This window comes from Silurus meridionalis, chromosome 13 (genome assembly GCF_014805685.1).
Source record: "Silurus meridionalis isolate SWU-2019-XX chromosome 13, ASM1480568v1, whole genome shotgun sequence".
Lineage (NCBI taxonomy): Eukaryota > Metazoa > Chordata > Actinopteri > Siluriformes > Siluridae > Silurus > Silurus meridionalis.
The window spans coordinates 2,518,621-2,529,280 of record NC_060896.1 but is presented as its reverse complement, the minus strand read 5'-3'; positions in this window follow the sequence as shown (position 1 = coordinate 2,529,280).

The window sequence follows — 10,660 nt, the reverse complement described above, 5'->3', positions numbered from 1 at the left end:
TTTGATAGTCTCATAAACATGATGAGCTCAGATGAACTGCTGACGAGGAAATGCTGTGGTTGCTCATGAGGAGAAAACAGGAATTCAAATGGTTTTCATGAGAGTTTAACGAGATCCTCTGTCTTTTGCAGTATTAATGACACACATGTGCACACACACATGTGCACACACACACACACACACACACACACACACACACACACACACACACACACATTGCCAGCTGCAACAAAAAGCAATTCGAAACTGCAATAAAAATGTGAATATGTTTCTACAAAACACTATTTTTTAAAGATTAATGATCTGCCAATTTAGGTGTGATAAACAACGGCCATGATCTATTACACACCGATGCACATCAGGGGATCAGTTTTACTCCACAGCACTGTACACAGATCTCATAACCACCATGTTATAGGGATGTGCAATACCACTTATTCTCTTTCCAAACTGATACCAATTTATTGCCATTATTATTAATATCAAATAAACTACAATATACTGGATTATTCTTCTCTTATATTTCAAGCCATTTTTTTTTCAGAGTCACTTCATAATGTTGAATTGTTTGTAGAAAACATGGAGATGTTCAAGTGTATAAAAAAGCAAAAAAAAAAAAAAAAAAAAAAATCATTTAGTAAAAAAAAGGTACATGATGAAAAAAAATACACAGTGTTCATAGCACTGGAATAAAGTACAGTATTTGGTCAATAGTATGTCGGCACCTGATTATCAAATCAATATATGGGCATTTGTAGCCTACCCGCACTTGGCTCATGTTTGGGAAGGGGTGCTATTAATTAATTTATTTGTTTGTTTGTTTTTGTTTCAGCTCAATAGATAAAGGCCAACCATAAAACCATTTAGCATTCATAAGCCTTAAATCAACAATTCCTAATTACTGTCAGCATAAAGTAATACATATAACTAGAGACTGACTGTACAACCAACCAACACACACACACACACACACACACACACACACACACACACACACACACACACACACACCTGCTGATATAGAGTGTGAATTCGCAGCTCAATGGCAGCTCTTTGAGGCTGATTACACTGTAAGGGTTCAGAGGGAAGTGCATTGGGCAGAGGGCTACACGCTCCTCACAAATAAATACCAAAAAAAGCAAAGGAAAAGAAAAAAGAGGATTCTGGGTCCATCAATTGGAACATCAGATAAACATTGTCTGCAAAAAAACAAAAAAAAGCAGTGAAGAAGGAGTCTGAAGGGAAAAAAATGATTAGTTTTGTGTATCTCACAATGATCTGATTCACAGCAGCTCTTAATGAAGTTCATCCAGAAATCACAGGTTTATCAATGCACTTGTTCTTATTTGGGGTCATTTCTACAATAAAGACTGGTATACTCGATGCTCTACAGGAATTGCTGATGTGGTGTGAGTTTCTGTAAGAAGGCATTATGGAAGGAATATTTAGTGTCAGTGATAACAAGCTGAAACACCAGGCTTGGCTGAATGCAAGAATAATGAAGAAAACAGGTTGAGATCAACAAAAGACCATCTGAATATAAGCCAGCTCGGTGTTGTCTGGAGAACAAAGACTGAAGCATATACTTCACAAAGTTATGAATGAGTCTCGGTCATACAATATGAGACAAATGTATTGGGGCACCTGAGCTTGGAGACCCGAACATGGTCCAGCATGACAATGAACATCTTTGGAATGCTGACTGCACCCCAGGCATCTTCACCTCACCTACATCAAAGCCTGACTACTGAATGTTTTTTTTACAAATCTCCACAAAATCTAGCAGAACATCTTCCCAGAACAGTGGAGGTTCTTATAACAGCAAATGGGAAAAGTTCAGAAAGAAGACATCAATCTTGTAATCAGGTGTCCACCAGTGTTCATGGCAGCCATGTTTGAAGGCTGTGATGCTTGCTGGGAAATGGAGTTGACGTGGTTGACAGCACAACATGAAGGGATTCATCCTTCACCCCTGTTGGTGTTCTAATTGTATAAAAAATACTAAATATAATAAAAAATAAAGCCTGTAATTCTAGTGTATCATCAGGGCTCTAACTATTTTCCTTCAACAGTGAACTTGGATCACATCCAGACACAATAAATGCAATATGATGTTTATATGAAGAGCAGGTTTATGGTCACATTAAATAGCACATAAACACAATGCATCCATGAAGCAGTTCACTCCTCAAACCCAAATCCAGTCCTCTCCTCTCTGCGTCTATATTAATAACTCAATAAAAGCTCATGATCTGTTTATTCATCTTTCTCACTCTCATTCTCTCCCTCTCTCTCTCTTCACCATCTGTTCAGATCTGTGTGCTGTTGTTCATCCTCTTCAACTGAAGTCATTTACAGTATACTTATTCTTCAAGTAAGTGATGCACCACAGAGCAGCTATTTACTGTCCCCGAGCTTCATTAGCGTAAGAGTTCGATTAACTCAAATGCATGGTCTAATTAGCACGAGCAATATCTCTGTATCGAGTGTAACGGGATTTAATCAGAGTAATTAGTGAACATGTGAGTGAGGTGATCAGTGCTCCAGTCTCCTGACACATGCTCTGCTAAATCAAGGTGATATCTATAGATGAGTCTCATCCTGGGCTGTCCATCAGCAATTTCCATTATTTGGTAGAAGCTCCCAGCCAGAGCGAATTACAAGCACCTCATTTACTGCTGAGCAGTTACGAGTTCAGGGACAGCAGTGAAAACTGGCGGTGCTGGGATTTAAACTCCACCAGCTACCACAACATACCACAACGTAGTGTCTGTATGAGACAGAGGCAGATTCATATGCTGGGCAAAAATGTAGCCTTCAGTGGGGACGTACCCGACTTAATTCACCTCTTAATAATCACGTCACAATTATAGAAACCATCAATACAATACAAAAACACAATATAACAACACGTAACATTACAGAGTGAGAGGCATTTCACATATGGAGAGTGAATACTATTTTACTAAAGCAAGAATCCCAGTTAAGACCCCAAACCTCTAAACTACAACCACAACGATGCACCTACAACATCTGGAGCAGTTTAGAATCAATATTTGTGACAAAACATGACAAAAACTTTACTGACCAGAGATGCAGACTCATAATGTGCAGTGCCCCTCAGAAGTTGTAATCCAGTGGTACCACTCGTATTCACTGGTCTGGAAGTGGAGAACAAACCCTTTCCTGGGCTGAGACACGCTAGCTAGCTTTAGGGTTGGCCAACCTCCTCATGATGTCTAGCTTTTCTTTAAAATGTATTTTTATGTATGTCTAAGAACAAAAAAAAAGAAAAAAATTCTAACTCTGATGTATTAACGTGTGCAGAGCTACACACGTGTTTTACCAGTCGAATTTGGCTGTAACAGTTTCCCTCTGACCAACCAATCAGAGGATGGAAAAATGATGACTCTATTCTGGGCCAGCGAGCTACCCCGTGAGAGAATCTGAAATCTGATTGGTTGAAGAAATAGACCTGTTGGTAATATTCTCTATGGTAAAAAGGCCAGCAGTACTGATTGTGAAGGCCTTGGGAAGATAAGATTGACATGGCAGCACATAGAGGCTGAAATCTGATTGGACAAGAAATCTAACATCCACATACACGTACTGGAAGCAGTGCAGCCGAGAGAAATGCTACGAAATGAAGAGAATAAACTGATGAGAATAAATTAATATCATTTCAGCTGCTCTGTCACAATGTCTGTTATTCGAATAGAATCGAATAGACAAAAGCTTCGAGTCAGTCAGTCGTTCAGTCTTGTGGCTGAATGAGCATAAATCTCCACAAACAATCTCCAAAATGTAGAAGAACATCTTCCCAGATGAGTGGAGGTTATTGTAACAGCAAATGGTGACTAAATGTGAAATTGGATTTTCGAAAAACAGGCACCAATGTTATGGTCAGGTGTCTACAAACTTATGTCCATTTGACGCAATCTTTATGTGTAAATGTAAAGGGAGTCTCGGGACACAGCGATCACGAGGACGCATCCGGAGTCAAATTCACATTTCTATCTTCTGTGTGTGAAAAGCTTTGACTTGCCTTGAAACCAGCCATTTCCCCCCCAAATGACTTTGTGAGCAAAAACAGCAAAGGTTAACTGTTTCCATTGTAATGAATGCACGCTCACTCCTTGCTGCCTTCAGCGCTGACTGATCCATCAAGCAAATCACAGATTAGAGGTGGCTCCATGCAAATGAGAGCATGCTGGAGAATACAGTGCTGCTTTTTAAGCTCTAGAGTTTTTCAGAACATTATGCTTCTAAACACTGAAAGTAAATTGATGAGTATTTTTAGTTTGACAGTTTTATGTTGTTGCTCGGAGGCTGTTGGTGATGGTGGGTGGGGGTGTGGGGGAGGGGGGAGGTGAAATATATCAAGATGGGGTTAATTTCAAAGACATCCCTGAGCAGGAGGTGTGAAGCTCAAGGCATCATTCATTTGAGGTGGGAATTGCATGTTAAAGTGATGAAAAATGACATAGAGATGACGAGATTTTTAACAGACATGTAAGATGATGATGGACAAATGCGGCTTCAAAAGGACAAACCATGTGACTCGTGTCTCCACAAATGTCATTATTAGTGAAGATGGATTTGTCTGAAAGTTTAAATGGCTGTGTCATTTATTTTCTTTAGCCGATGTCTGAGTCATAAAAATGTCACATGCAGACGCAGTTCATCATAAAACCCTGAGAACCGCTAAACTTACAGAAGGAATCATAGCTGCTGTTTCAGGATCGATAGCATCAGGCCGGGGGTGGGGGTGGGGTGGTGTTGGGGTGTAAACATACAGGGTCTGAACTCTGGCGCATTTCAGCTGCACTTTATTTTCTCAGTCACAGAAACAGCTGCAACCATTAGCACAACTTTATTAGCACAACAAGGTATTCATATTTAAGTGATAAGCAATCAAAAGTGCAATATGAAGGGGGTCTGTATACTTTCTGAATACACTGTTTATATATATATATACACACACACACACACACACACACACACACACACACACACACACACACACACACACACACACTGATCAGGCATAACATTCTGAGTGGTGAAGTGAAGAACACTGATGATCTCTTCATCACTTATTAGTGGGTTGATTTATTTATTAAGCAGTAAGTGAACATTTTGTCCTCAAAGTTGATGTTTAAAAAGCAGGAAAAATGGGCAAGTGTAAAGATTTGAGTTTGATAAATTGTGACGTCTAGACGTCTGGGTCAGAGCGTCTCCAAAACTGCAGCTCTTGTGGGATGTTCCTGGTCTGCAGTGGTCAGAATAAAAAGTGCTCCAAGGAAGGAACAGTGGTGAACCGGTGACAGGGTCACGTGCGGCCGAGGCTCATGATGCATGTGAGGAGAGAAGGCTGGTCCATGTAGTCCGATTCAACAGACGAGCTCCTGTAGCTCAAACTGCTGAAGAAGTTCATGCTGTTGATGATCGATGGATCACATCTGTTTCAGCAGTAAAAAGGGGACCAACACAAAATTAAGCAGGTGGTTAAAATGTTATGCCTCATAGGTGTTTAAACTGTTTATATAAGCTTTTAAAATATTGTATTATACATGTCATGCCAAATAATAAGAGCATGAGAAAGAAAGAAAGAAAGAAAGAAAGAAAGAAAGAAAGAAAGAAAGAAAGAAAGAAAGAAAGAAAGAAAGGAAGGAAGGAAGGAAGGAAGGAAGGAAGGAAGGAGAAAAGAATGAGGAAGAAACAAAAAGAAGGAATGATTGAAGGAAGAAATAAAAAAATTAATGAAAGAAGAAAAAAAGAAGGAAGGAAGGAAGAAAAGACAGAAGGAAATGAAGGAGAGAATGAGGAAGAAAAGAATGAAAGGAGGAAGGAAAGAAGGAAGGAATAAGGAAATAATTAAGGAACAAAGATAAGAGTGAAGAAAGGAACACGAGAGTGAGACAGTGAAATATGAAGAAGAAAGAGAGAGAGAGAGAGAGAGAGAGAGAGAGAGAGAGAGAGAGAGAGAGAGAGAGAATCGCTTTCTCACAGCACCAGCTGCAGCCCTTTTAGTGTGCTTTTACATTTCACCTACTGGGTGTTAAGTGTGTTTGAGCAGAACCCTGGTGTGTTCTCATCCACAGTCTGGTTCTTTATGTAGGTGAGAACACAGCAGTCACACTCGGGTCTAAGAGCAGACACCAGGCTGTTTCAGTCTCTCTGTCTCGTACCTTCGAGTGCACTCATGTGTGCTTTAAATGCAGGGAGGAACTGATGCTACTCGACTGGATTCTGAAAGGACATGAAGGCACAGGGAGAGAAATGAAGAAAATAATGTGTTTGAGTTGCATTGATGTTTATGTTATATGCATTGTGGGTGTGCATATATATATATATATATATGTGTGTGTGTGTGTGTGTGTGTGTGTGTGTGTGTGTGTGTGTTGTCCTAGCAATGATCTGCAACACACTCTCTCTATGATTTTTATTTCTAATTATTTTTCCTTTTTCTTCATTTTATCTTCACATCTCTGTCTGCCATCGTCTCCATCGTGACCACTCCACAAATGAGAATCTGTGATCCACCCTAGAGAGGCTCAGATCTCCTGGAAGTGAGCTTCACAAACCCAGCCGGCATCTCCATGCTGTTTTCTGAATACCGCTTTAATTAAACAAATGCGCACTCAGATCATTAGAGCGTCCAATTAATTTCCTCAGGTTTTGCTGTGTAAAGGTGTGCTGGGGCTGAAGGGAGTCTGCTTTCATCCCTGCTGTGCTGACAAACACAATTTAGCCTACAATAAGGCACGTGTCTAAAAATCTACTTCTTCTTCTCTATCTTCTATCTGCCTCAGAGTCTTATATAAGACCATTACAGCCTTTTAACTGCTGTTCTTCTGCATCTGTCTCTCTCACGTGTTGGAAGACGTTACACGTGAGTGTGAGAGTGAGCACTCAGAAGCAGTGATGTGTTCAGTTCGAGATCATTCTGACAGAAGAACCGACGCAGGGGAGCGGCACAAACCTCAGAGGAAAGAAAAACGAGTGACAGTTCTGTTTTTTGGTGCACAAGCAGTGAGGAGGTTTTACATCGAGTTCCACATCATCACTGATCCCTGCGGTCCCTCTGTCATTGTCAACATGTTCTCTCTTCTCTTCCTGCTTTTACAAAAGAAAACATTCTCTGGAATGCTTCATGGACAACAGCTTGTGGAAACCAGGTTCTTGTTCTTTTTGAAATTCCTTCTTGCTTCTTTTTGAACATACGACTAAAAGCATTTTGACTTAATGAATTAAAAATGGCATCCATAAAACGTCTTTGAGAACAAAAACGTGTGTGTGAAGGTGTGATGACATACACATGGATTTGTGATATGTGTCTGTGTTATTAAACCCCTCCCCTGTTCCTAGCAATTTTAGATATTGTGCAATAGCAGTGTTGGAGGGGTAGGAAAAAGGGTGGAGGTCTGGATGGGAGGATGGGGGGGTATCAGTGAGGGGGTTGATTGAATGCACCGAATCACAGAGGAACCTTCATCAGAGCCTTCAAAGGGAGACTTCAATCATCTGAGTCTGATCTTCTGAAATGTCACACACCCCAGGCATCTCAAAGGCCTCCTTCATTCTCTTCCTCGTCATCGCGGATGAAACACGACCCGAAGCTTCCAGTCAAACTTGAGTGGCTCCTTAATTTATTTTTCAATGGGATTGTGTTGCCTCTTCCCTCTCTCTCTCTCTCTCTCTCTCTCTCTCTCTCTTACTGTCAGTGTCCCTGCACAATATACGCAGCATTTCAGTCTTTTGTCTTTGTGCACTCATTACTGAAGTGAATTTTGAAAATTCTAAACGTCGCCTTGTCCACATTAACCAGAAAATTACATTGCGTGAAAACAGAGGCCTTTAGTATCAACCCTGGGAAAATGTCTTTCTGTAGTGAGATTGATGCGAAACTCAATGTGATTTAGTGAGGAGAGTCGAGCCGGTCTTTCCCATTTTCTCCTGCTCTGTAATTACAAAGCTCATTTTCTGTGGGACATGCTGTTTCTTGTCCTATTTCCAGCACTTTGCACTGAGATCAGGAATAAACCGAGACGCGTTTTGTGGATTACAGACTCGTACCAGGGAGAGGAAGAGCGATAGCAGTGACTGAGGTAGAGAGAAAGTGACAGAGTGGAAGACAGGAACAAAAGAGAGGAAGGAATAAGAACAGGATAAGAGGATGGGTTCGATTTACTCGATAAGAGAGAAGGAGCTGAGAGACGTACTAGGTTTCCATTGAGCTCAGGTAAGATAGCATATAGATATATACATATGTTTCCCAGCATGCAGTGGGGTGTACTCTCACTGAAATCATTAAGTCTTCTTTGCAGTGATTAACTCTGAGATTAGAGGCTTGGATTAATTAGATTGAACTGATATTCATTCCAGTTTGTTGTTGATTTATAATCCTAAATGTGACGTGCGACCTCTTTCTAAACTTTGAGGTACGTACATACTGATTCGTTTCTGAATGAATATCTATAGCTGGAAGATTCCACCAAGCATCTATTTATAGACAGTGTTTCAAAAAAAAATGTTAGCAGCAATGGGTTCTGAAAGTGGCAAGCCAATAGGGTCAGCAAAGCCTTCTCTGCTCGCCTAGACTCAATCAGAACTGACTTACATTTTAATCTATTTCTGTCCATATATGTGTATTAATTGTTCCCAATAGTCCCTTTTATCCAATCAAATTTCACTGGTCATGTTCATCACGTGTTGCCCTGAGACCAGCACTGAGAGCACTGTCGGTTTTTTAAGCATAAAATCTATGTTGCTTTAATCTGTTCCTCAACCAATCAGATTTCAACTTGGCAAACCCAGGGCCATCTAGCAGGCTTACAATAATGTCGCCATTTTCACATCCTTCGATTGGATGATCACAGTACGTGGTAGTCAGAGCTTACAACTCACATCTGTAGCAAACTGCGCAAGCTCACGTATTCGTGTGAATTTAATAACTGTATTATTTTATTCCACAGATGACTGAGAGAGGAGAAGAAATCGATTTGGACACAGATACATTTTGTAGTAAATATACAAGACAGAGTTTTCAAGAAAAGGTGGACATCAGGAGGAAAAGTGGCCAAACAGTTCAAACCCGCTTCCTTGTATTTTTTTCTGTACAATTTAAACACACAATTTGCCTTTATTTTCAATCTACATGAAAACTGCAATGCACAGAAAAATGCAGGTTAAACTAAATGAGGTGAATATCGACGCTTCAACTGGAGATGATGTATGTGGAGGTGTGTGTGTGTGTGTGTGTGTGTGTGTGTGATGAGGTGAATATCGACGCTTCTGCTGGAGATGATGTATGTGGAGGTGCAGTTGTGGCTACAGTGAAAAGAAACGTGTTGAATTGTGCTCAATAGGTTTCTTGCTTTAGTGATGATGTTCGTTCTCACTGTATGAGATCCTGTGTGTCCTGTCATGTAAAAATCATGTCAGATCATTGCCTCCTGCTGCATATTTATTTTCATAATTTGCCTCCTTCTAGAGCTGAATGAATATTGACAAAATAGGAACGCATTATGAAGTGGCCAGTCAGTCTGATAATGGCCTGCAGGGAGGATGATGTACAAATGGTTGATTAATCAAAAACAGCTCAGATTCAATTATCGTTATTTTAGGCTGGTGGCTAAACTGATATCAGTTAGAAGTTGGTGCAGATTGAAAGGCTAAGGATCAAAATTCTAATCATGCTGATGATACATTTAAATGTTATTTATGAATTTGTGCTTTTATAATGGAAATAAGATGTCAGAAGAAAACAATAGCAGGCAAATATAATATATGAACAAAAACATTGTCAGACTTTTTCATCCACGTGCTTTTTTTTACCCTCCATTGGGGGATGTGGTAGCAAGAAAATTCACATTTACTTGAACTAGGAAACCCAAACCAACATAAAAATGTCCCTGTGTATAAATCCAGCTCCATGAAGATCTTCTTTACATTGTTTGAAGAGGAAGATCTCCTGCTATAAATATAGAGCTCCAACACTATTGAACATCTTGGGGATGAATGTGAATGCTGACTGCACCCCAGACCTCCTCACCTTCTCACCTACATCACTACCTGACTTTACTAACACCCTTGTGGAGGAATTACCAAAAATCTCCACAAAATCCAGTGGAACATCTTCCCAGAAGATTATTATAACAGCAAACTAAATGTGGAACGAGATGTTCCAAAAGTAAATGCAAATCTTTTAGTGAGGTTTCCACAAACTTTAGTCCATATAGTGTTATTCTTTTTATCTAATCGATTATTAGATACATTTAAAAACAACCTATTTAAGAATATGTTCTACATGTTTCTTGGTCCAATTGAAGATTTCCATTTGCTCTTTTTGAACGTCACATTCCACATTTGGTTTCTATTTCCTGTTATAAAAACCTCCACTTTCCTGAGAAGATTTTCCACAAGATTTTGTAAAAGATATGATGTAGGTGAAGTGAGGAGGTCAGTGTTCACATTCATCCCAAAGATGTTCAATAGGGTTGGAGCTCTTTAGCAGGAGATCTTCCACTCCATTCCATGTAAAGCAGATCTTAATGGTTTTGCAAACAGAGGCATTGATATGCTGGAACAGGATTTGGGCTTCCACTTTCAATCGAATAAAAAGTTCATGTTTCCAACTTTGTGCTAACAGTTTGGT